This window comes from Ornithorhynchus anatinus, chromosome 4 (genome assembly GCF_004115215.2).
Source record: "Ornithorhynchus anatinus isolate Pmale09 chromosome 4, mOrnAna1.pri.v4, whole genome shotgun sequence".
Taxonomy (NCBI): domain Eukaryota; kingdom Metazoa; phylum Chordata; class Mammalia; order Monotremata; family Ornithorhynchidae; genus Ornithorhynchus; species Ornithorhynchus anatinus.
The window spans coordinates 14,381,702-14,409,287 of record NC_041731.1 but is presented as its reverse complement, the minus strand read 5'-3'; the positions used below and the strand labels follow the sequence as shown (position 1 = coordinate 14,409,287).

The window sequence follows — 27,586 nt, the reverse complement described above, 5'->3', positions numbered from 1 at the left end:
CAACATTATTATTATTAGCACAGGACTGGAATTCAGAGGACCTGGGTTCTAGTCCCAGCTCTGCCACTTGCCTGCTGGGTGTCCTTGGATAAGTCTCATAATGCTCTGTCACTTAGTTTCCTCATCTGTAAAATGGGGATTCAATATCTGTCCCCCTTCCTATGTAAACAGGAAGCCCCATGTGGAATATGGATTTTGTCCAACATGATTAACTTATATCTACCCCAGAGCTATGCGCAAGTGGAGTGGGTCACAAGACGTGCGGCTGCCTTCATGGGTTACTAAGAGTTGCAGTTCCAGCAGCTGAGGAAAAAGTAGTATGTGTGAAATTACACTAATAAAAGCTCTTTGAATCTGACTGGGTTTGGACCTTCAGGGCTCTAAAAAGTAGCTGCTTAGAGACCACTCCTCCTGGGGGCTGAGTGGGGAAGGAGTCAAGTGTGACATTATGAAGAACTTTGTCGTTTATCCTCTCCACGGATATGAAAATAGAGAGGTAACCAGTCCAAAGGGCATTGTCGGAGGGGGAGAGCCAAAAGAGGCCAACTATATAATCCCCCTCACTCCCTCAACACTCTCCCCTTCCCCAAGAAAACCATAAATCCTCAAAAAAAAAAAGTAAGTTTTTTTGTTTGTTGTCCCAAATAGCCTATTCCTGAAGGATTCACTTCGAGGTTGCCAGGAGGGCCCTTCCATCCTCAGGTAACAGATGGGACAGAAAATCTGCTTTCCACTCAACAAGCATCATTGCAGAGTTCCGCTTCAGATTAAACACGCAGTTGGAAACGCATCATTAAATACAGATTAAACACACCATGCCATGTTACACTTTAAACTACCAGGGTTCCAATGAGCTCACCTGCAAGCTCAGCATTTTGCACAGAAACACACCCCCGCAAAAAAACAAAACAAAAAACAGGACTGATGATTAAGCCAAGACTTTTAGCCACCCTGATCACACTAAATGAGTGTGGTGACAATGTCTTCTAAGGCAGTTCTCCTAATTTTTAGGGGGCTAGGACTATTTTTAAATAATAACTGACTTACGAATCAAAGGTTTTAACGGGATGTGCTTCATTTATAAGTGCTTAGCAGAGTGCTCTGTACACATTATGTGCTCAGTAAATACCATTGATTGGTCAGGCTCAATACTGACAGCATGCTTGATGTGAGCACCACGAAATTCATCTCTAGAATATTTGTAAGTGTTTAATGCAGTGATCGTGATCTTGTGTCAATCAGGTTTCATAGTTTCGGTTTGTAATGGGAAGGCTCCTAGTGGTAATAATATTTATTAAGTGCTTATTGAGCAAAGAGCACTCTGCCAAGCACAAGGAAAGAATATTCAGGTGGGAATTAGACATGGACACTGCCTTAAAAGGGTTCAAAATCTATCTCTAGACTGTGAGCTCATGGTGGGCAGGGAATGTGAATATTTGTTTTTGTACTGTACTCTCCCAAGCTTTGCATATAGTAAGTGCTCAGAGATGACAATGACCATACGTCTAGGGGAGGGAGGACTGAGACATCAGTAGCAATGAAGCAAAAAAAAACCCCAAAACATTAAAACAGCTTAAGGGAGAAGGACAAATATACAATGAACAAAATAAAAACAGAGTCTGCTCCTCTAGCCACAGCTCACTATGGAATTTCCCCTTGTGATTCAGAGGAGATTTCTCCTGATAAATTCTTCAATCCCAACATCACTCTAAGCATTTAATAATACTCAGATTGCCACCATATGCAATTTGGGTTATAGCTTTCATCTCCTGTACTCATTTCAAATCTTAAAATTCCTTCCAATATAAAAACAAGTTTGCCGGCTTAATGTTTACCTTTGGAAGAAAAAAAGAACTCTCCTGTGTGGTCTCTCAGCAGAGATCCCTGGGGCAGGGCTGGCTTTACCAGGGGACAAGCTGTCTTTACCCAGAATCCTCTAAAAATGTGCATCCTGCCCTGTCCACTACAGAAAGTCAATTGCTCCAAACCAGGATTTCCACAGGAAAAAGACAACCAAACATGGAGCTTGTTGCAACTTTCTTATTTCATTTCTAAAATAATAATAATAATAGTATTTGTTAAGCACTTCCTATGTGTCAGGCGCTGCATTAAGCACGGGGATGGATACGAGCACATCAGGTTGAACACAATCCCTGACCCACATGGGGTTCATAGTCTCAATTCTCTTTTTACAGATGAGTTAACTGAGGCACAGAGAAGTTAAGTGGCTTGCCCAAGATCAATTAGAATCCATGACTTTCTGACTCCCAGACCTGTGCTCTATCCACTGTGCCATGCTGCTTCCTTAAAAGCCAATGTAATCTTGGGGGTCTGCAAAGGGAGGATGAGGAAAATTTTACATTTAAAAGGAGGGAGTGGGGAGAGTAGAATGTACTGCAAAGTAGCACTTAATAAATGCCATAATTATTACTTATTAAATATTTGGGTACTCAAGCAATCTAGTGGAAAGAGCATGGGCCTGGAAGTCAAAGGACCCGGCTGCCAAGTCTGCTCCACCACTGTCTCCTGTGTGCCCTTGAGCAATTCACTTAACTTCTCTGTGCCTCAGTCCCAGTCTTCATCTCTATTTTACAGATGAGGGGAGCCCAAAGTGGGATAAGGACTGTATCCAACTTAGTTACCCTGTAGATACCCCTGCGCTTAGTACAGTGCCTGGCACCTAGGAAGCACAATTACCATTAAAAAGAGGGTATTTGAGGGCTTACTGCAGAGCACTGTATTAAGCACCTGAAATGTATAATACAATAGTTAGTAGACAAGATCCCTGACCTCAAGAAGTTTAACAAAATAGAGGGGAAGACAAATTACAGATTAGGGAAGCAACAGGGTGTAAGGATATGTACCTAAATACTGAAGGGGTACAGAACCAAGTATAAGTGCAACACGAAAAGTAAAATGATTTGGGTTTTTTTGGTTTTTTTTTTTTTTTAAAGAACCACCACCACAATCCCTCTGCCTCCCCACCAAAACACAAAAAATTCAACACATAATGCCATGTTGCATGTTAAACTAGGTGTAACTTTCACAAAAGTAATTTTACATCATATTTTAAGGATTTAATCCAATGCCTAAAAATATTCTCAGGTCTGCTCAAGACTGATTAGGAGGCCAAAACTGGGAAAGTAATAAAGGGAATGTAATAAGACATTAAACTTGAAGCTGAGCTCTCCTCATTCCTAACATGCCTAGAAGCCAAGCATGCAACAGAAACAAGATAGCAGCCAAGGGGCAAATGCCTGTCTTTTGGATGTCTTGGAAGAAACAAATACTGTTTAATTGGCATTTATTAGGGCTCTAAATTTAGAGGCTCAAGTCACATTGTGGGTTTTTGCTTTTTTTTTTTTTTTTAATGTTGTTACCAGTTGGAGAGAATTCCTAGTTAGAAATGCAGACTGAGGCCAAACCCAACGAAACTCAATACACATTCAAAATGATGACTTTCTTGATTGAAAATAAGACCAGGACTTAAAGCCACATTGGAATTTTTTTTAATGGGTTGTTGTCAGTGACTTTTTATATACAAAAGACAGTGAATTTCCTTACAAAATATTGTTTCCAAGGTTTTACTTGAAAAGCCTGGCCTCCTGCAAACCTCCATTTCTTTAACAGTAAAAACTCACGATAAATACCATCGACTTAGTAAGAGTATTTTGCAGACTCAAAGTATTACAGCTAGACTGTGACCCCAACACGGGACAGCAACTGATTTTCACTCGATTGTCTTGTATCTACCCTAGTATTTAGTACATATTAGTGCCTAACAAATATCACAATTACAATTAAAGATTGAAGTCATCTCCCACACTTCTCCCGAGTCTGGCTACATTGGTACATTGCTGGTTGCCAAATTGATCTTAGTTCAGTATAACACAGAATCCAGCTGGGTGAGGGGTCCTTGGAGACCCCCTTCTCCCCGCACCCCCCCACCCTCCAGTCTTAAACCAGAGTGGACCCACATTTCTGGAACAGATTAGAGGACCTGTTTCCTGGGTTTTTCTGACCTGGGGCCAGTAATCATAATGGAATTTGTTAAGTGTTTTCTATAAGCCCGTCAAAGGGCAGGGATTGTCTCTATCTGTTACCGATTTGTACATTCCAAGTGCTTAGTACAGTTCTCTGCACATAGTAAGCGTTCAATAAATACTATTGAATGAATGTTCTAAGCACTGGGGTAGATGCAAGGTAATCAAGGTTGGACACAGTTCCTGTCCTACAAGGGGCTCACAGTCTTAGTCTCCATTTTATAGATGAGGTAACTGGGGCACAGAGAAGTGACTTGCCCAAATTCACAGAGCAGACAAGTGGCAGAGCTGGGATTAAACACCATAACCTTCTCACTCCCAAGCCCAAGCTCTAACCACTAGACCACACTGCTTCTCAAGTAGTTCCTCTTTCCTCTTTGGAGAGCTAATGAGAGTCTGGGCTGGGAAGGGCATGGGAACCACTCAATATGCACTTTCTCCCCACTTCCAAAAAAACGGTTTGGCTCCATGGCATTCCATAGCCAATCATCTGCCCCATGCTTGTCATCTGGCTTCCAAGAAAAGGACTCAGGGGTGGAGGAGGAAGAGAACCACCACCCAAATTTATTTAGATGAATCTGCAATGTCTGAAGATTTTTGAGAATACTCAATTTGTAACATCCCTGATGTATTAAAAATGACTGCCAAACCTGAACTCATTAAAAATCTAAAGTTTGCCCTTTCCAAATTATCTCAATTGGCACACATGATTTACAGTGGAACATCCTAATGATTTATCTGAGGGTGGCTTTCGCAAATGAAATAGTCAGATTAATATCAGCGCTTAGATTTATCTGGATTTGTGAGAGATACATCTGCATTCTTAATAGATTTGGAATCTGTACAATTGATTTTGAGCAGAATTCAGTTCCTTGGGTCCCAGGCAACAGGCTTAGTGACAAGTCATTCATTCAATAGTATTTATTGAGCGCTTACTATGTGCAGAGCACTGTACTAAGCGCTTAGGATGAACAAGTCGGCAACAGATAGAGACAGTCCCTGCCGTTTGACGGGTTTACCTAATCCAGTCATCCAGACTGGATGCATGGATTGCAAATGAGGAGCAGCATGATCTAATGGTTAGAGCAAGGGCCTGAGAGTCAGAAGGACCTGGGTTCTAATCCCATCTCCACTAACTGTCTGCTTTGTAATGTTATCTTCCCTGTGCCTCAGTTACTTTATCAGTTAAATGGGGATTAAGACAGTGAGCTCCAAGTAGAACCTTGACTTTGTCCAACCTGATTAGCTTGTACCTACCCCAGCACTAAGTACAGTGTCTGGCACATAGTAAGTGCTTAAATAGACTCTACAAAAAATGAATAAAAGCTTTGTTTTCTCCTGCCTCTGGGAGCCCTGTAACATTCTTTTACTCATTTGGCACTTTTCCTTCTGCTCTCAGAATTTGGAATCTTTGTGCACTTACCAAGCAGTATGCTTGGGAGACATACCCTCAAGATACGTACACGGTTATTAATCAGCCAAACACTACAGATTGCCCGTTAACCTCTTATTTTTAAAAAGAAAAAAGAAAAAAAGAAGGGGCAATACCAGCTTGAATTTAGCAAACCAAGGTTTCCCCCATCGGTGACCCAGAGCTGAATGTTGTCGCCTCGGTAGTACACTATTACTACCTAATAATAATAAAAAATAATTATGATATTTGTTAAGCACTTACTATGTGCCAAGGACTATATTAGAGCACTGAGGTAGATGAAAGATAATCAGGTCAGGCACAGTCCTTTGTCTAAGTAGGAGGGAAAGCATTCTGCTGATGAAGAAACAGAAATTACATGATTTGCCTAAGGCCACACAGCAGGTAAGTGACAGAGCTGGGATTACTGTCCATTGATGCAAGGAAGTAGGAAACCTCACTAAGAAAGCCTGCATGTCTTTCAGAAAACTCAAAAAAAAAAGTGTGGAACCAATGCAGCATCACATCTCAGGCAAATTTGAAGGCTTGGAGAGCAGATTCAGTGTCCAACCTTCCTGATGACTGTGGGTGAGACCTGGAACTTCCAAAGGAGCCACATTCACATTCAATTCAATTTCCAGCTCAGTAACCAACAATGTGCAGTACCTAGAGGCAAGGCAGGATCACAAAGAAGGTTCCAGAATGCCATCACCACCGGTAGCTAAGCAGTATGCAACACACCGCTCAAAACTGTGCTTACACAGAGTAAGCACTCAACAAATACCATTGTCATTCCTTTGACTGGCAGGGCATTTGAGGAGAATGGATAGCATCAGTCTACCTACAGAACTACTCCACAGTGAGCCTACACAAAAAACACACGGTCAACAGAAAACAAATAAACCTTAATCACACAGCAAGGCAAACCCTTAAACAATGTGGCATATCAGCAGACAGAGGACAGACAGGACAGCCTGAAACCTTGCCATCAGAGAAACCCAGCAACTGGCTTGGAGCAAAGATTTGGGGACTCCAAGAAACAAAATCCATTTTGGGCCTGTGGATTGCAGCGTAGTAAGAGGCCATCTTTAACATGCCCTCTCCATGCACACAGACTACAGACTCACCCCAAGTAGCATCATATTCAAGGTCAAATTGCCACCTGGACCGCAAACCTTGATCCCCTTTTGCATCATCGGCACACGCTTGCCCAGCCAAAGCTTTCCCCAGCCTGCCTCACCAACCTCGTATTGGCATGCACTGCTGGGGCAAGACGTCCTCCTAATTCAGGCATCCTTTGACATTTGCTTTTTCACGACCTGAGAGCACTGACAGCTTTCTCTCCCCGCACCCCCACTTACCTCTCTGTTATTCACCAGTCCTCCCACAGCCTGTCAAATTAGTAGCCACTCGTCACTCGTTGGCCCAGACTGACAATTCTCCTAAGGGTCTTGGGAGTCAGAGGACCTGGGTTCCAAACCCACTTCTGCCACTTGCATGCTGTGGAACCTTGAGCAATGAACTTAACATCTCTGTGCCTCTATTTCTTCACTGTAAAATAGGGATTTCGGTTCCTGTTTTCCCCTCTATAGACTGTGACAGCCCCCACACCCATTTCTAACCCAGTGTTTAGTACTGTATTTGTTCCCTAATAATAATAATCGTTTTTGTTAAGCATTTGTTATGTGCCAGCACTTAAATTCCATATTATTAGGTCTATCTGGATTGCACTCTTGGCCTTCCCACCAGAAAGGAGGACTCTTATTTCTGGGTGGAATATTTCAGCTGTATTCTTCTAATGTGGCATGCCTTGATGATTTTTCCTAATGTGACTATTTGGAGAAAGGCACAGCCAAAGTTAGCCTCATCATTAATTTCTTATTTGCATCATTCATTTATTTATTAAAGGAGTGCTTTTGGCAGAATGTGTTCTAGATGCCATGGGCAAACACACAAAAGTAAAATAAGAACTGTCACTGCCCTTGATCATTTTAAAATTCCTCTCTTGTGGGCTTATCCCCAAAAGAGAGAACGATGTGAAAAAGTCTAGGAGATTTTTTTTTAATCCACACCCAAGTGACAGATCAACCCTTTTAGAGGATCAAAACATTAGGGCAAACGTTAGAGTATAAGCTTCTTTTGAGCAGGGAAAGTGTCACTTCATTGTTCTGTACTTCCCAAGTGCCTAGTATAATGCACCACACAGAATGGGTTCTCAATCAATGCTATTACCATTTTTAGAAAGATTTCACTACCTGAAAAGTATAATTTGGGCTTCCTCCTCCCACCTGCCGTGCAATGGAAAGCACCAGAAACTCAATGATATTCCAAGGAATTCAGTCCAAAAAGGCCACCACAAACTTATACTCTACTAGTCCAGAAGAGTTGTTCATGTGGAACTGAACATTCTCTTACAATAATAATACTAATGGTGGTATTCAAGTGCTTACTATGTGCAGAGGACTGTACTAACAATTGGGGTATATAATCAGGTTGGACACAGCCCATGTCTCACACAGGGCTCACCGTTTTAATCCCTATTTTACAGATGAGGGAAGTGAGGCACAGAGAAGTCAGGTGATTTGCCCAAGGTCACAGTGCAGTCAAGTGGCAGAGCTGGGATTAGAATCCAGGTCCCTCTGACTCCCAAGTCCATGCTCTACCCATGAGACCATGCCGCTACTTCTTTCCAAGGGACAATGAGACAAGAAGCACTGGAGAGAATGCAATGCAAATGAAAGCATAAATGACCCCACTGAGAAGTCTGGATGGGAAGGAGAAAAAGGTGGCCACTGAAGCGGATATATATATACAGGAACGGTGGGACATTGTGGCCATCAAGAAGGAGCCAGAGAATACCAAAGGAGAGAGAAAAAACAAATTCGAGGAAGCAAGTTAAGACCCAATTAATCAATCGTATTTATTGTGCACTTACCATATGCAGAGTACTCTACTAAGCATTTGTCAAATGGGGATTCATCGGTCAAATGGGGATTAAAATAAACTGTGAGCCCCATGTGGGACAACCTGATCACCTTGCATCCCCCAGCACTTAGAACAGTGCTTTGCACATAGTAAGCGCTTAACAAATACCACAATTATTATTATTATTATTTGGAAGAATACGATACAACAATCAGCAGACACATTCCTTGCCCATAATGAGTTTAGAATCTAGAGAGGGACCCAGAAATCTTAATCCAACTCTGTCACAGCAAATACCTAGAGACCCCAGACTAGGTCAGGGAGCCAGAAGGACAGGGGTCTAAAGAGTTTAAAAAAAAAAAAGGTCAAACGTCAAAAGTGACAATTTGAGGGTAAAATTATTTTCAGTGTCAATCCCTAAGAGTACAGGCTAATCCAAGCCACAGAACAAGGAAATGGGAGCATTGGCACAATATCAAAACCACCACTCCTACCAACGTCTGGGAAAACCCTATGCTTCATATGAACATTAATGGCATGGCAATTTTTTTTTTGCTAAGTGCTGCTTTTCCAAAGGGAATACTTGGACTGGGAGCTGGTAGTGGGGAAGAGAATAAATTCTTTTAAATGGATTATCAATCTTTTACCGGATTGGACTTCCTGCATAAGCATTTTAAAATTACATTTAGGTTCCAGAAGAGTTAGTGTAATTTTACCACCACAAGAGAGAATTTCATGAGGCTACCCACTGCTTTAGACTCTGCCTACAGCAAGAAATCCTAGCCCATATTTTTTTTTTTTAACGCAAGACACCACGGCCACGACTGATCGATCCCATATCCACGGTGCCATCCGTTTTCCTTGCTGCTGCTTTTTCCAGCACCACAGCAGGTTGAGAAGAATAATAATAATAATGTTGGTATTTGTTAAGCGCTTACTATGTGCCGAGCACTGTTCTAAGCGCTGGGGTAGACACAGGGGAATCAGGTTGTCCCACGTGGGGCTCACAGTCTTAATCCCCATTTTACAGATGAGGGAACTGAGGCACAGAGAAGTTAAGTGACTCGCCCACAGTCACACAGCCGACAAGTGGCAGAGCTGGGATTCGAACTCATGAGCCCTGACTCCAAAGCCCGTGCTCTTTCCACTGAGCCACGCACGAGAAGAAGTGCTCGTGGCAACGTGACCTTGGGTCACAGCCCTGCCACAAAGCCAATTACATGATAATAGGAAGGGTTTGCAGGGGAAGACCACGGGATCCTTCTTCATCCTTCCTCCCACCCTCCAAAAGACATCGAAACCAAACAGATTAACCAGGTACAATCCTCTAGACTGTAAACCGCTAAGGACAGGGAACACGTCTACCAACTCTATTGTACTGTACTCTCCCAAGTGCTTAGTACAGTGCTCTGCACACTGTATGCGCTCGATAAATACTACTGATTGACAAAGGCTTCACATTTTCCCAGCCTTGGGGTAGTGGTTAGAGCATGGGCCCGGGTGTCAGAAGGTCAAGGGTTCTAATCTCAGCTCCGCCATTTGCATGACCTTGGGCAAGTCACTTCCCTTCTCTAGGCCACAATTACCTCATCTGTAAAATGGGGATTGTGGCTGTGAGCCCCACGTGGGATAGGGACAGTGTTCAACCCAAATTGCTTGTATCCATCTCAGCACTTGATATATATAGTAAGTGCTTAACAAATATCACAATTATTATTATTATGGAGTTTGAGCCTTATTAGGTACCAATCAATGGTATTTATTGAGCACTTACTGTGTGCAGAGCACTGTGCTGGAAGCTTGGGGAGAATACAAAACAGGGTTGGTAGACACATTCCCTGCACTGTGCTAAACACTGTTGTAGATAATATAATTAGATCTGACAATATTTGTCCCATATGGAGATCAAATCCTCAGATGGAGGGAGAACAGGCATTGAATTCCCATTTTACACATAAGGAAACTGAGGCAAAGGCCAAGGTCAAATGGCAAGAAAGTAGCATAGGCAGCATTGAAACCTACAACTGCAGAAATCCAGGCTCTTTTCTCTGCACCATGTTGCAAATGGCTAATATTAGAACCATCTTTACATTCATGTGGTACAGAGCGGATTCTCATTTGTATATTAATATATTCTGTTCCTACCTCCAAGGAATTCTCTGGGTGCTCTTCGACTTCAGAAGGAATATATACGCATTTTATGTACAAATCACAATCCAGGAACCAAGCCTGCACAGAAAGGTAATGTGTGTCTAATTCACTTAAAATGAGCTAGTTTCTCCACCCCATGTAGAATGAGTCTGAATAGGTAATTCAAAGCTTCTTGTTTTTTTTCTCCAGGATGCCTAGGGAAAAACTTACTTTGGAAGCAGAGAAAATAAGATGAAACAGGTGGCTTCAGAAGTGGCTTACTGAGGACTGTTCGGGCCTAGCCTAAGGTGGCTGCCTAGGACCCCCTCTCTTCTTCCCACAGCTCTTTCAACCAGTCAACAGATTTTCTTATTAATAAATATTTGAACTTGGTAACAATGCAAAGTAGTTCCAAACAAAACCTGCCAAATATCTGCAGCAATGAGAATTGAAATGTGAAAGACGGTAACAGAACAGTGGGTTTATAATGGAGTTGAAGAGACAAGAAAAAGAAAGATAGAACCTACTCGCTATACCTCGACCTCATCTCCCTTGCCACTGACCCTTTGCCCACATCTTCCCTCTGGCCTAGAACTCACTCCCCACCTGATATCTGACAGACCACCACTGTCCCCACCTTCAAAGTCTTATATTAAATTTTTAAAAATCACACCTCCTCCAGGAGGCCTTCCCTTCTATATTGCCTATGCACTCAGGTCCATTCCCCTTAAGTACTTTATACTCACCTCACCCTCAGCCCCACAGCTCTTATATGTAATAACAACAATTACGGTATTTGTCAAGCACTTACTAGGTGCCAGGCATTCTGCTAAGCACTGGGGTGGACACAGTCCCTGTCCCACTTGGGGCTACCAGTCTCAAACCCCATTTTACAGATGAGATAACTAAGCCTCAGAGAAGATAAGTGACTTGCCTAAGGTCACAGAGCAGACAGGTGGCAGAGCCGGGATTAATGACCTTCTGACTCCCAGGCCCATGCTCTATCGACGATGCCATGCTGCTTCTCCCATTCTCTTATCAATAATTTACTTTAATGTCTGTCTCTCCCTCTACACCATAAGCACCTTGAGCGCAGGAAACGGGTTTTGTCAACTCTACTGTACTGTTTCCTCCCAAGGGTCTAAAAAGTACTTGGCACACAGTCAGTGCTTGATAAATACCATTGATCGAGAAGTGAATGAGCAACACATCACATTCTGTCCACCAAGAAATGTCTCCAAGAAACACCCACTCTTCCAGTGTCCCATTCCCAGCCCTCCCACAAAAAAATGCAATTAACCTTGCCCTAGACTTCAGAAATGGGCAGAGTTGCTAAATGTCCATAAAATTCACAGACAGTGTTCGCCTGTAAGAGGCTCCCACACCTGCTCCTCCGACTCCCACCTGTGATGGTGGCAACCAATGCCTCTTCCCTTCTGACTCTCCCAGCATGGCAGGGGGTAAACCTCCTTGGGCAGCATCTTCTCAGTTTACCCCACTGCCACCTCCTGATCACTGCCAGAACAGTGTCTGCTGAGATGGGGAAGAGAGGGCAGTTCTGGCCTCTCCTCACTGTGGGCCTGGGCCCATTTTTGTTCTGTTTTGATGGCATTTGTCAAGTCCTATGTGCCAGACACAGGACTAAGCGCTGAGGTAGACAAAGTCTCTGTCCCGCATGGGACTCACAGTCTTAATCCACATTTTACAGCTGGGGTCACTGAAGCACAGAGAAGTGAAGTAACTTGCCAGAGGTCACACAGCAGACTAAGTGGCAGAGCTGGGATTAGAACTCAGGTCCTGATTTCTAGGCTGGTGATCTATCCACTAGGCCATGCTGCTGCCATTCTTGCATTTGCGTATGTGGACTTACTGCTCCCTTCTTCCTCACACACATGCCATCCATTTCACACGTTTTGCTCAGCCCCTGCCTCAGTTGCCACTGCCAAGCAGGCCCAACTTTGTGGGAAATCTCCCCTACCTGCCTCAATGTCCCAACCTGGACATTCTCCTGCCACCAAGGATTTTCATACCCAGAGTTTGTGGTGACCCCATCTGGAGGATCCCTAAGAGACAGTTCCCAGACTGCCCTCAACATTTTTGATGCATCAGTTACCAAGATGGAAAGGCATTTATGTATTTATGCCCTCAAATAGCAAATCATATTTTCTGAGAACTTACTGCATGCAGAGCACTGTACTAAGCACTTGGGAGAGTACAACAGAACAACAGACACGTTCCTTGCCCATAATGAGTTTACAGTCTAGAAGGGGAGACAGACATTAATATAAATAAATTACAGATATTTACATAAGTACTGCGGGGCTGGGAGAGGGTGGGATGAATAACGGGAGGAAGGCAGGGTGTCTCAGAAAAGAACAGAAAAGGAAAAAAAGAGGGCTTAGTCAAGGAGTCCTTTGGAGGAGTTGTGCCTTCAATAAAGTTTTTGGTGGGGTGGGGAAGAAGAGTAAATATCTATTGGATATGAGGAGGGATGGAGTTGCATGCCAGAGCCAGGATGTGGGCTAGAGGTTGGTGGCAAGTTAGAGAAAATAGAGGTACAATGAGAAGGTTAGCATTGGAGGAATTAAGTGTGCGAGCTAGGTTGTAGTAGGAGAGTAGCGAGGTGGCAAGGTGATTGAGTGCACTAAAGCCAGTGGTAAAGAGTTTCTGTCAACCAACAGCTTCTGTGCAGGATAATGACCTGGGATTAGAACCAGGTCTTTCTGACTCCCAGACCCATGATCCATCCAGCAAGACGTGCTGCTTCCTAAGGAAGCCAAGGAGCCGGAGGCAGGAAACCTGGGAGAGCGATGGCGGCAGTAAACCATTAAGCAGGCTAACATGGTCCTTTCCTAAAAGGACCTTCAGCACTTAGTACAGAGCCTGGCACATAGTAAACGCTGAATAAATACCATAATTAATATTAAAAGCAAAGCTCTGGGTTAAGGGAAACTTGCACGGTGACACTCGTGCACACCACCATTTCTTTCGACAACATCAAGCTGAATCCAAAATAGGATTCATCGGAAGAATGGTCCCCAATTTTCTAACAGCATTCTAGTCAAAACCCCAGATTAAAAACACCCGTTCTACTTCATAGGGAAGGCTCTTGAAAGACAGTGACTGGGGTCCCGTATGCCCATTGAGTTTTTAATCCTCTCTCTCACGCACATAGTTACTACAAAGTGAAACCGCTAGGTTTCAGTGCTTTAAGAAACAAAGCCTTTATAGCACTCTAGTACACATAAGAAGAGGTCTAGTACTGAAGGCAGCTGTTTTCCCCAGACAATAGCTACCTGTGTCTCTGGTGGGTCTCGGACAAACCCATATCAATCTTTGGCAGACATTCCTGCAATTGACTAGACATAAGGCAGTTGATCAAAGGAACAATAACTTGTAAAACAGGTGATTCGATTATTTATTTTTCTGAAGTGAGGGGGCAAGGATGTCCTTGAGGATCTGTATACAGGAGTTTGTTTAGTTCTATCAACAATGAGGATTTCATAAGGGGAAAAAAAAATTTAAGCAACTCCAAAAGTAGCAGTTAGATTTGATGCTACTCAGCTGGTGTAAACAGGTTGGTTTTTGCAGCCAAACACAAGGTGCCTGAACATTTGTGTTATACTATGCTGGAGCCATGGTATACAATATCTGGATACTGAAACTCATGTGAAGGTTACCCTTGGTATATTAACTTAAATTGGAGATATAAGTGGTGCAAGAAGGGAAGACAGAAAATAAATCACCCATCTATTTCCCAGTCTTTACCCTATAAGCTTCCCCATTCTTCTATATATTACATCTGGGAAAGATACACAAGATGTCAACTTGTTTTACCTTGATACCATTACTTTCCATTACTTAAGAACTTTTTCAAAATAGCCCTTCAGAGAAAGGTGCTGAAAGGAGTACTAATTTGTCCACACCCTACCCCTGTAGGCCAAGGCCTTCAGTCATAAAAATCCATCTCATCTCCAAGATTTTTACAAAATTGGAAAAGTTGATTCTCCTTCCAACCAGGAAATTCAAGTCAATACAGCCTTAATACGTCCAAGTTGCTAGTTTACCAAGCATTCCCAAGAAGGCTGGTAAGATCCTTGAGGGCGTGGATCATGCCTACCATCTCTATTTTTGTTGCCCAATCAACGGTATTTGAGAATTTACTCTGTGCAGAACACTGTACTAAGCACTTGGGACGCTACAGTACAACACAGTTGGTACACACATTCCCTACCCACAGCGAGCTTCCAGCCTAGTGCTTAGTACAGTGCTTTGCACACAGTAGGTGTTCAAGAAATACCATCAACTGATTTGCTCTTTTATCCTAGAAACATTACCCATCCATCCTTGAAGACTTTATTAGAATACCTTTTTTTAAATACTTCCTTGGTCTTACTTCAGAAGTCAATTCACTGGGTACCCCTACTGGTTAAATATCAATTGATCCATCAAGATGCAAATACAGGTTAAGTTTTACTCACTGGAAGAATGCAGAAAAGAGAAAATGGCAACAGGAAGCACAAGGCATGTCCTTGTGCAGTCACATACGCTCTGCTCAGTATCTGAACAAATTACCCTTATTTCTAGAGAGAGAACAAGAGATAATGGCAAATGAATCAAAAACACAGCTAATCCCAAGCCAAGACAAACTGTGACAATCTCAAAGAGGTCCGGCCAGTTATCCCCACGCAACCAGGAAGAATAGAAGGGTAGGGTATCAAATCAATCAATGGTATTTACCAAGGGACTACTGCATGGAGAACCCTATTTGAAGCACTTAACTCTGTAGGGCCAAAATCTCACTGCCTTCCCAGACAAAAAGCCCCTGGGAGAAGATCAAAACTACATCTCCTTCCAATGCACCTGTTCTGTTAGTAGCAGTGACCAGTATGTCATTTCAGCTTCATTGTGGTAATGACACTCCATTTCACATTCTCCCAGGAAAATCAATATAAAAAGTGAGTCAAAACTTTGACTTCTGAAACATTTAGAGCAGGTATACACTTACAAAATTCCTTTTGAACTGAAATTTTCATGAGATCTGACTGAAGTATCTAGGCACATTTGAGACAATGACAAAAGGTTTACTTTAATTTTTCTGAAGAGCTGCCTCAAATGTCCATTTCACTTTGCCAATAGTCACCCTAAGTTTACATATGAAATAAGAGTCAATTTTCCCCCAATTTTAAAAAGAAAAAAGACTGAGAGTACATATAGGATGCTGAATTAGTTCTTTAAGAATAACTCACTGAGCATTGTCATCTTTAGTTCTTTAAAAAAAAATCATTCTTTAATCATCTTTCACTTCATAGTCAAAAATACATGATCATGATTGAGTATATCTACATCAGGTAACTTCTTGGACTAAAATCAATCCTATTTATTGAGGGCTTACTGTGTGCAGAGCACTATACTAAAGCGCTTGGAAGAGTACAGGGTTGGTTGACATATTCCCTGGCCACATGATTCTACAGTCTAGAAAACCCTAAAAGCAAGATGGAGCATAGTTTTGCCTCTACAAAAGTGATATGCATTAAATGCATAGACTCTACATCTGATTAATATTAATGCTAAGATATCACACTGCCCCTTAAGACATTATCTTTCAACAGACCAATTAGAAAACTATCAAAATATGTTTGCTCCCAATATCAAGTTTTTTTGAGTTTGTTTTTTGCAATACGAAGTGCTCATACTTCTCGCCTGCTGGGGATTATGATTCGTTAAGACTGTAAAATCCTTTTAAAGCAGGAATCTACTGTATGCTTAGTCCAGAGCTTAGAACAGTGCTGGGCACAAAGTAAGCGCTTAATAAATATCACTATTATTGTTACAGTGCTCTGCACACAGTAAGCATTCCATAAAAATCTACTGACTTTGAGAGTTCTATGGAGTTCTTCCACTCCAACCAGAAGCTTGGTAAGACTACTACCCTATCCATGTTTTTGTACTGTCTTATGATGTTGATAGCCGATATAGTCACAACAGCCCTTCCAGGATGGCACCTCAATATATTTCAGGGTAAGCAAACACCTGATTTTGTACAGCAGCATACCTGGGTTATATCAGCCCAGCAAAGAGTTCAAGGAGAAGCAAGGACTTTGGGATTTGGCCAAAGCTGTGGGAAGAGGGAAGGCTGTGAACAGTTTTCACTTTTTATTTTTATTTTTAAATAAGGACATCTCTTTTTATCCACAGTCAGTTCAGAGGCATTGTTTTAATTTCCATAGCACCTTGAATGGCAGCCTACAATCCAGTGGGACTCATCATATCTTGCCTGAAGGAGAAACCTGTTCCTTACCACCACAACAAATAATAGAAAGGAAACTCCTTCAGATAGGACCTTGTTGATTTCCTGCTTACAGCCCTGCATGTTGACTTCATTCCTCTAATGCCAACCTCTACCTGGATCTCGCCTAGCTCACCACCAACCCCTTGCCCTGCTTCTGACCTGACAACCCCAACCCTCTTATATGTGATGGACCACTTCCAAAAGGCCTTCCCCGACTAAGCCCTCGGTTTCCCTACTCCCTCTCCCTTTCCTGCCGCCCTTGCACTTGGATTTCTTCCCTTTATTCACCCCATCCCCAGCCTCACAGGACTTATGAGCGGATCTATAATGTATTTTAATGTCTGCTCCCTCTCTAGGCTGTAAAGTCCCTGTGGAAAGGAAACATATCAGTCAACTGTGACACTGTACTCTTTCCCAAGCACTCAGTACAGTGCTCTGCATACGGTCAGCAGTTAATACAACTGATTGATTTCTTATAACTACATGCTGCTGTTGGAATTCAGCCTCATTTAAAACAGTTTGCATTGATGTCCAAGAGAACTAAGGAGTCACCCTGGACCAAGGTCACCTCTTAAAAATCTAGGAACGGAAGAGCTGATGCAAAAAGTTAAATCATTTTAGCCAATCATCGGTAATAAAACAGATCTGGGCTCCTGGTGAAGAGTGAGAAAATTGAGGACATGAGGGGAGTAGGGGAGAGAGTCCAAAATAGACAGTTGGGGGTTGAGAGGAACCGGGAGAAGAGGGTATAGGAAGGTCTGAATAGATTCTATTTCCTTCCTGCCTCTCTCTCTCCTGTCAGTTCCCAAAGAGAAAACCAAAGTGGTTTTGAAGTCTGTCATCACATCTTGTTTCCACAAACTAACACTAAACTTTCTGAGCAGGGTTCTTGCAGGCTGCCATTTTGGGGCAGGGATTATTTCCATACTGATTTCCTGCTCTTTCAAGGACAACAAATTAGACTGCTTAGCAGATGCATATGCATGAAAAGTTTCACCTCTCTTGGTTTACTAGTCCATCGGAAGCTGGGAACAAGAGAAGAGAAATTAAAAACCATAGGAGGAACAGGGTATCCCAAGTGGCAAAGCCAGAGCTGCCATTTCAATAGATGGAGAATATAGGGGTTTGGGGACTGTTTGTTTATAGAGCAGCTTTATTTTTCAGTCCACTGCTCCCTTTTGGCTTTGTCCTTTGAAAGGGAAGGGCAAGTTTCACGGCTAAAGCTTTAACAGACCTTTCTCAGGGGAAACCAATATCTAGCCTTTCAGCAACATACTACAAAGAATGGAATATCAATTCTGTCCAGGAACCTCAGAAAAAAAAAAGACACTTATGGAAAAATTCAGATTCTTGTGGTTGTCTAGTGAGCTTAGACCCCCTTCCCACCCTCAAAAATAAAGGTTGAAACAAGCCAAGGGGAATATTAACCAAACTTTGGTAGAGCAGTATAAACAAACCTCTGGTTGGGTTAATCTCAGAAGTAGTTCATTTACTTTTAGGTATCAGATTATTAATGTTGAGGGAGATGGCTGGTAGTTCCAGAGAGTGAACTATTTCACTACCATCAGAGTTTAGTGATACAAAATCATCTCAGGTTCCTTGTCAGTTCAATCGATGTTAGTTTTTTTGTTACTTTAGAACAAAGAAGTTTAGTGCCAGAGTTTCTACCATTCTGTGACTATAAGATACATAGTGAAACTAACAAAAACCAATGTCTGGTTTAAATTAGTTATTTAATGTTTGAAATTGATATCGATACAACTTGAAAATAGATGAAAATATTTACTTTTTTTTTTTTAAAAAAAAGAGAGTACCCAACTACACATTCTGTAACAGCATAAGAAGCAGAAGCCTAGATTATTAGAGTGGATATTCAACCACACCAAACTTTATTCCAGCAGCACTAGTGTGGTAGTGCAGAGAGGGGTATCTGTCACACTATCAGCTTTAAATGTCAATCAGAATAAAATTCAAATTTATCTTCCCTGACATTACACTGGCTTTTACTAATAATTTAAGTCCAAGCGAATTCTTAGGAAGTTGAAGTAAAGGCCAAGTTTGAAATCATTGATTACTTTTTATCGGTTATACAGAATAGGAATTTTACTGCTGAGACTAGAGACAGTAGTACAATAGGCCTCTTTGTTCGTGGCAGGGAATATGCTTCCTACATACTGTAAGTGCATCTCAATTCAGCTTCTGCCAGACCATCAAATGCATTGTTGTGTGCTTACTCTGAATGTTCCAGATTCCTAGTTTTCATCCTTTCACCACTTCTCCCAGATTTTAAGTAACCATAGTGTCGAGCAGGCCTATAACAAACATGAAATATGTTTCAGAAAGATTGCCTTGCTCTATTCAGGATTTGTCCTCATACATTAAAATGTATCCCGTTTCCCCCGCTCCCCCCGGCTAAATCTGCCCTCATAACTCACTCCCTTTAATCCTCGGATTAGCCTCCTTGCCCTTCTCTGTATCTCTAAGTGCAACTAGAACATTAAGTGTTATAATCCTTTAGTCTTGATTTTAACAAAGTAAAAGAAAAATATACGGGAGCACTGTTGGGAGTTTCACAGTTCGCTTCTAAAAGGTTTCATCTGAACAAATTACCGCTCCAGAAGATCATTTCTGTTTCCAGATTTATAGAAACAACGTTTACCAACTTTCAAAAGCTTTCATCAGGCTTCTTGATACTTTTTTTTTTTTCTGTTTTGGGGGGGAGGCTGTGCAAAGATAAAAAGGAGATGGGGGTGGGGAGGGGGGGAGATTTTAGCTCACTGAAGCGTGAGACAAAATCCTAGCATCACGACTTGAACCTCAGTCAATAGTGTTTTGCTATTTTAAACACCACCCATTCCTAGTTCAGCACATCAAAACATTTTACACCGATCCCTACTGCAAATGTACAGTAGGGATCCCAACTGTTGAATCAGCATTTTTAATCCCCGAGTGCGATGTGCCTAGCAACTCTCAACAGGAGGAAAGGAATCACAGAAGAATGATTTAGTTGCAGGACGAGGGGGTCTTAAGGTTTTCTTGACGCCTCTTACAAAGAGTTCGAGTTGGTAACAAGCTTGAGGTTAAAAAAGCTCCTTTCCATGCAGAGTACTGGGGAGAGGGGGGAAAAAGAAATCTCCAAGCAAGCTAATGGTGATGCAAAAACCACGTGTGGTTGCTAAACATGACTAAAGGAACACTTTTTAAACTTCCCCTCCCTCCACCCCCCAAAGACTGGTTTCAATTTACAGATTCCCCATCTCCAGTAAGGGAGTCGGTCTCTCCCAGGCCGTGTGGACTGGGGAAGCATCATTATTAATGGCATTTACTGAGCGCTTACTGCGTGCAAAGCCCTACGCTAAGCGCTCGGGGGAGTTTAGAAGCGTGGATTGCAGGGGGGAGGGCGGGGATTCCTTTTTGGAGGAGTGAATCCTCGAGTCGTGATTCCTGCGCTTGGTTGGGCACGGGGACAGAGCAACACTTGGTCGGGTTTCGGGACAGAAAGTTTGAACTTTGGTGGCAGCTACGTCGCGCACGGGATTGGGGGAGCTTTGGCGAGCCAGTCCCACCCCCCACCCCCAAAATCCGAAGGGGCCAGCGACTGCTGCTGAAAAGCAGGATATAAATCCAGATTAAAAGGAAGCGTCCCCCCCCTTCCCATCCCAATTTGGGGATGGGGGGGGGGGGCGGGAGGGATAGGATTTGAGCCTGTGCTAAGAGGCAATCCGGATCTCCTTCCTCCTGTGGCTCGTTTTTCCATCGGGCCCCTTCGCCAACCCCTTTCTCCGGGGCTAAGAGGGATTTAAACGGTGTTTGGGGGGCTGGGGAGTTCTGGTCAAGGGTAAAGGTCAGCCCGCCCCCACCCCGGCCAGCTCCGCGCTCAGTACAGTGCTCTGCCCATAGTAAGCGCTCAATAAGTACTAATGAATGAACGAACCGGACCCCCTCTCCCTTCTCCTTCACCTCCCGGAGGTGCCCAGCTGTAAAGAAAAAAAAAGAGAGGAAAGAAAGAGGACCCTCCCCCAATTCAGCCTCCACCCGCACCCCTCCATGTCCCTGCAGCCAGAAGCGGGGTTCCCCCCTCCGGGGCCTGCGGAGGGGAGAAAATGGGGTGAAAAAGAAAAAGAAAAAGCGAGCCCACCACCCAACTTTTCCCGTCTTTCGGTCCAGCAGGGCCGGGGGTGGCGGGGAGAAAAGAGGGGCGTCTGCAGGCAAGGGCGGGACCGCACCGGGGAGGGGGGGAAGGAGGAGGCAGAGAAGAAGAGGGGGGTGGCACCCCGCAGCCCTACCTGCAGGCGGTCCGGCTCCGGCTCCTGTCCCCCTTCCTCCCGGGGGAAGGGGCTCCGGACGCCCCGGGACGGGGACCTGCGATTATTGCTCTGCAAAGAAAAAACTTCGGGGGCTCCGCCGACGCTCGGGACCCGGACCCCGACCCCGACCCCGACCCCGACCCGGCTGGAGGTGGTTTGGCAAGAGGCGGCGGCGGCGGCGGCGGCGGTGGTGCAGGAGGTGGTGCTGGTGCAGGAGGTGGCGGCGGCGGTGGTGGTGGTGGTGGTGGTGGTAGTTTTGCAGGAGGTGGAGCCTCCCCCGCGGCTCTTGGGGCCGAAATCTTCTCCGCTTCCCGAAGGGAAATGAGCCCCCGGGTCGGCCGGATCTCCTGGGTCCCCTAGTGCTGCTGCTGCTGCTGCTGCTGCTGCTGCTGCTGCTCCCGCCGCCGCCCTGTTAGTCCCGGCCACTCAGCTGACCGCCCAGCCCGGAGACATCGCCCTCCTCCTCCTCCTCCTCCTTCTCCCTTCCTTCCTTTCTCCCTCTCCCTTCCCCACCCCCTTTAATGGGCTTTAAACCCTCCCGACCCCGCCTCCTGCGCTCCTCCTCCTCCTCCTCCTCCTCCCTTCCTCCTCCCCTTCCTCCTCTTCCCTTCCTCCTCCTCCTCCTCCTCCTCCTCCTCCTCCTCCTCTTCCAGCGGTCCAGCCACGCCCCGGGCTCCCAACGGAGAGCCAGAGACGGACACAGAGTCACAGAGACAAGAGGGAGGGGAGGGGGCGGACGACCCCTGCCCGAAGGAAACAGGGGGCGGCTGCTGCGGCCTCCTCCTTTAACACACGACTCCTGCTCTTTCCAACTCTATTTAACCGGTCCTGCCTACCCAGATAGACTCCTTTAAACACACACACATTCTAGGAGTAGGCACAGAGCCCTCCTTTTAGTTCCTCATACCTTCAACTGAAGATCATGACCATGCTCTGTGTGTCTGCTTGCACTCTTCTCCTCCCTGGGGAATGCTCTCTGGCCAAACCGGGGTCTCGGTGGCTGCTCTTATTGAAAACAAATCAAATCGCATTCGAAGGCTTCGAGGGGAGCTAACGTACAAGGAGCCCGGCTCTTTCAAACTTCCCGATTGAAGAAGTCTGATCAATCCCGCCCCCTGGGAAGTGTCGGCCCAAATTGCAGCCAGTCGGCAATCGATCCATCGGTGATATCCATTGGGCACTTACTGTGGATAAGCACTGTACTGAGCGCTTGGGAATGTATTACGACACTTGGTAGATGCGATCCCCGTCCGCGAGGAGCTTAAGCGGGAGACAAACGTTAAAATGGATCGGGGAGAGAGTAGGGTGTAAGATTCTTTACCTAAATATCGTGAGGCTGCATTGAATATCGAAGCGTTTAAGGAGAACAGTCAATCACTCGTATTTACTGAGCCCTTACTGAGTGCAAAGCACTGTACTAAGCGCCTGGAAGGGTACAGCACAGCAATCAACAGAGGCATTCCCTTTCCACAAGACACAGAGAGCAGGGCAGATGGGGGGAATGGAGAGAAGGGGAGGCCCCTGGGAGACGGGATTTTAGGAGGGTTTTGAAGGTGGGAAGAATCCGTAGACCGTCGGATATGGGGGTGGGGAAGGTGGGGAAAGGAAGGAGTTCCAGGCCCAAGAGAATGTCGGCAAGGAGGGAGTGGTGGGATCGATGGGAAGATGAGATTGAGGTACAGGGTGTACACGGGTGTTACAGGAGCAGAGCGTGCCGGTTCAGTGTAGTAGATCGGCGAGGTTAGGTAGGAGGGAGAGAGCCGATTGAGTGCTTTAAAGGTGGGGTCGAGGAGCTTCTGTCTGATGTGGAGGTGGACGGGCAGCCACTGGAAGGTTTCGGGGAGTGGGAGATGTGGGCTGAATGGTTTTGCAAGCCACGAGTTGGCATTATAAGTCACATGCAAATCCCTAAACAGTCCTGGTGGCAAGAAAAATCACACCCATTCTCAAGAGATGGCCCCTGCTGATGATCAATACTAGCACATATATATGAAGAGGATCTATATTTTCAACAGAAGATATGTGTCAATTGCTCCTTTTGAGCTGCTTTGAGCACTGACTATTTCATCCTGGTTTCAATGGACACCTTCAGATTGCTCTTTGTGCATAGAAAGCCTGAGCAACAGGATATGAATTCATAGGTAGATAGAAAGATGGATAGATCGTATAGGCTTTAAGGCTGACAGTAGATGTAAAAGCTTCAGACTTTCAACGTGTACCACATATGCATTGCTCTTTGTTGGCCTCAAAAGAGGTTGACCAAAGCAGATGAGGAATCAGTCCAAATGCCGCACAGTGATAAGCTCGAGCCTCATCCTATCTGTACATCATATATAGGGTCGTGTGTGAATATAGAACAGACTCGGGAATGGAGTGCCCAGTTATGCCAGTCTCTCCTTCCCTGTTAAGGTGGGAAAGACCCAGTCATGGCAAACCACCCGTGGCAGATCGCTCCCTAGCTTGGCAGCATAGCCAGGGAAAGCACCAGCCCTTGTCACCTGAGTCTTCTCAACTGCCCCATTCCCCCACTTCTTCCCATCCCTCTAAACTGAAAGTTGGTTATGGGCAGGGAACATGTCTGCTAGTTCTGTTGTACTGTTCTCTCCCAAATGTTGCCGAATTGTACATTCCAAGCGCTTAGTTCAGTGCTCTGCACATAGTAAGTGCTCAATAAATACTATTAAATTAAATTCAAAATAAATGCTTAGTGCAGTTCTTTGCACATGGTAAAGCACTCAATAAATACGATTGCTTGCTTGCTTGACTGATTGTTTGAACCCCCCGATGCGCCCCCGCCCACCGCCCATGCTGTTTTTTTCCCCAGCTCTTGACCTGCCACACCAATCAATCAACATTATTTACCTCAAACTTACTGTTTGCGGAGCATTGCTTAGAAAAATGCAATACAACTTAGAGTCTGTTGGGGAAGACTGATAATAAAACTACAGGTAGGAAGAAGTAATAGTGTAAAAGGATATATAAGTGTAAGTGCACAGGGTCATGAGTACTACTTAAATCCTTCGGTGGTATGGATATACTGAAGTGGCAGGGTTTTTTGTGGAGGGGGGCCAGGAAGTGGGGAGATTTGAAATTAATCAGGAGGAGGTGGGCCTTCATAAGGGATTTGAAGATGGGGTGAAGTTTCTAGAAAACAACCAATGTGCCTGTTGAGTTAATGTAGTAGATGTCGACTCAAAAAGCACGAACACTACTAAACCCGTCTGTTAAAAAGGTGAAAATAACCAGGCATCTTTCAGCTTCTCTCCTTCTTCACCACATAAACCAAAATTGTAGAGAGAGAGAGAGCAGCTATAAAATATAACTAAATTGTATACACTTAGATGTATCTGTGGGTTGAGTAAACTGGCTTATTTTGGTTTAGGAATACTTTCTACAGACTAGGCCTCTCCATGTGGGGCATTAATCCTGCACACACAAGTTGGAGACCTGTTATCCTTATCATTATTATTATTATACTGGTAAGCACTAGTGTGTGTCATGCCCTGTTCTAAGAGAGCCTTGTGGGCAGGAATTGTGTCTAATAACAATAGTACCGGTGACATTTGTCAAGTGTTTACTATGTGGTAAGCACTGTTCTAAACACTGGAGTAGATACAAGTTAATCAGGTTGGACAGAATCCCTGTTCCACACAGGGCTCGATCTCAATCCCCATTTTACAGATGAGGGAACTGAAGCCCGGAGAAGTGAAGGGACTTACCCAAGGTCACACAGCAGACAAGTGGCGGATCTGGGATTAGAAACCAGGTCCTTCTGACTCCCAGGCCCTGGGCTCTATCCACTAGCCCATGCTGCCTCCCTGACTACAGTAGTAGACCAATTTTATTATATTGTACTTTCCCAAGCTCATAGTATGGAGCTCTGCATAAATTAATCACATATACTGATCGATTGATCTTTAATATGGAGATAAGGTAGACCCTGAGTCCCCTGTGGGACAGGGTGGGATCTGATCTCATAACTTAATATCTCCCCCAGCTTCTAGCGCACGGTAAGATACTTGGAATCTTAATGCTTCCCACCCTGACCCAGGACAGTTTTCACAGTTGTGCTCGACTATAAGCAGCTTTGCCTGGATGACACAGCCCATAACTGTCAATCAGTCAATCATATTTATTGAGCTCTTAACGTGTGCAAAACACTGTACTGAGCACTTGGGAAAGTACAATATGACACAGTTGGTAGACACATTCCCTGCCCACAGTGAGCTCACAGTCTACAGAGTGGAACAGAATGCACATGTCTTCAAGGAGGTAAACAGCTTAAATCCTGATCGTGTGTGTGTGTTTGTGTATACACATAGCAATCCTTCATTTGCGAAGATGATGGGGAAAGTAGTACCCTATCCATACTTGTGATACGCCCTTCTTCATTTTTTTCACAGAGACTCTTACTGAGCTGATAAGCTGAAACCAATTTGTCTGAACCATAAGGAAGCTCTTCCAGATCAAAAGGTAAACGTATCTTCAAAAATCTTTCATAGAGTGGCTCAGGAACTGCATTATGCAGATATCAGTGCTCTAAAGGTACACACAAGAAGATAAGCAAGTGATCATGATTCGCTTTGTAGTTTCGACAAAGCTCTATGGACTGTCAGAGCACCTGAAGAAAACTGAAACAAAGTACTAACCGGCATCTGAGAGATCCCACACACAAAGGGAGTGGATCTAACCATTCTGTTGTATTGTTTCTTTCTGCACATAGTAAGTGCTCAATAAATACCATTGATTGATTGATTGATTGAAAGAATTCTATTCTCACTAAATTCTGCTACGTAGGTAGTTCCCTACCAACTGTGCACAGACTAGGGTAACAATAATAGTATTTGTTAACTGCTTATTATGTGTCAATCACTGTTCTAAGCGCTGGGGTAGACACAGGGTAATCAGGTTGTCCCACGTGAGGCTCACAGTCTTAGTCCCCATTTTACAGATGAGGTAACTGAAGCACAGAGATGTTAAGTGACTTGTCACAAAGCTGATAAGTGGCAGATCCAGGATTAGAACCCACAACCTCTCACTCCCAAGCCTGTGCTCTATCTACTAAGCCACGCTGCTTCTCATTTAAGAAAGGACTGACTGGTTTTAGGACAAAATAAAATGTGGTGACAATGGGATGTCAAGCTTCATATAAGCTGATGATGACTTTGGTGTACAACCAGCTCTGTGGCTGTGGGAGCTGGATCTATTATAGAAATGATAATAATGGTGGTCTTTGTTAAGCGCTTACTATGTGCCAAGCACTGTTCTAAGCACTGGGGTAGATACAAGCTAATTAGGTTGGACAAAGTTCCTGTCCCAGATAGGTTCTCACTGTCTTAATCCTCATTTTACAGATGCGATGACTGAGGCACAGAGAAGTGAAATGACTTGTGCAAGGTCACACAGCAGACAAGTGCCAGATCCAGGATGGAGGTGGGATTAGAACCCAGGTCCCTCTGACTCCCAGGTCCATGCTCTATCCACTAGGCCATGCTGATTCCCCACAGCAAACACCCCTTGTATCCTGCGAAGCTTCAAAAGCATCTTCTAAGAACCAAGCTCCACCTGAAACAGTAGTACAAGATTACCAATGAAGAGATCCTAAATGCAGTCAGCTCACCATCACTGAGGCAGTGTGTATCATAACCCAGCTCCCCTAGGCAGGACATATGAGGAAAATGTACCACAGCAAGACCCCCCAAGCAGCCACTAGAAGGTGAACTGAAAGGGGGCACAGAAAGGAATCCTACCAACAGCTTCTGAACCGCATTTCGTCTTTAAGCCTGGTGAGCAGCATTGGCTTCAGACATTTCACAGTTCTGAGTCTAGGAAAAATATACCATCCCTTCCTTCTAGGTATGATATCATCAAACTGTGATGCTCGCAGCATAACAGAGCATAATATAATGATGTCATACATCGCATTTTTCAGAAGTCCACATGGCAGAGGGGCTCATGGGATATGTCCCCACCATCTTTGTGAGGGTCCACATTCCCGAGTCCCCCCACCCTGAGGCTGCCATCACCACCACCATCTCCACCCCTTCTGATCTCCACCCCTTCTGACAGTACCTTCCGAGGCAGCCGCCTCACTCGCTTACTGTCTGAGACCGGCCCTGACGTCAGCAGAGAATAGATTGAACAGGCCCGAACCTGCGACAGAAATAGCAGAGACCCCCTGGAAAGAGAGAGTTCGGAAGCAGGGATGGAGATGAGATGAGAAGATGGTATAAGCTCGCTGTGGGCGAGGAACGTGTCTATTTTTGTATCGTACTCTCCCAACTGCTTAGAATAGTATAGTGTTCTGCACACAGTAAGAGCTCAATAAATATGATTTAATGAATGAATGGTGACAGCAGAAACAAAGACCCTGAAGAATGCAGTACCAATTATAACATTGTCTTGTCTTGTGCTGTCGAATTGTCTCTACTTCATAGCGACTCCATGGACACATTTCCCCAGAATACCCCTCATCGTC

At 44.3% G+C, this 27,586-nt stretch overlaps 1 protein-coding gene across 1 annotated transcript in view; it reads right to left on the bottom strand.

Moving 5' to 3' along the window:
• Positions 1-21,267, bottom strand: part of GRB10 (growth factor receptor bound protein 10) — a 197,904-nt gene extending 176,637 nt beyond the window's left edge. The window contains exon 1 of the mRNA XM_007661527.3: positions 21,088-21,267. The gene's annotated coding sequence lies outside the window, so the exon portion shown is untranslated. The remainder of the gene's footprint in view (positions 1-21,087) is intronic.
• Between the last annotated feature and the right edge of the window lie 6,319 nt (positions 21,268-27,586).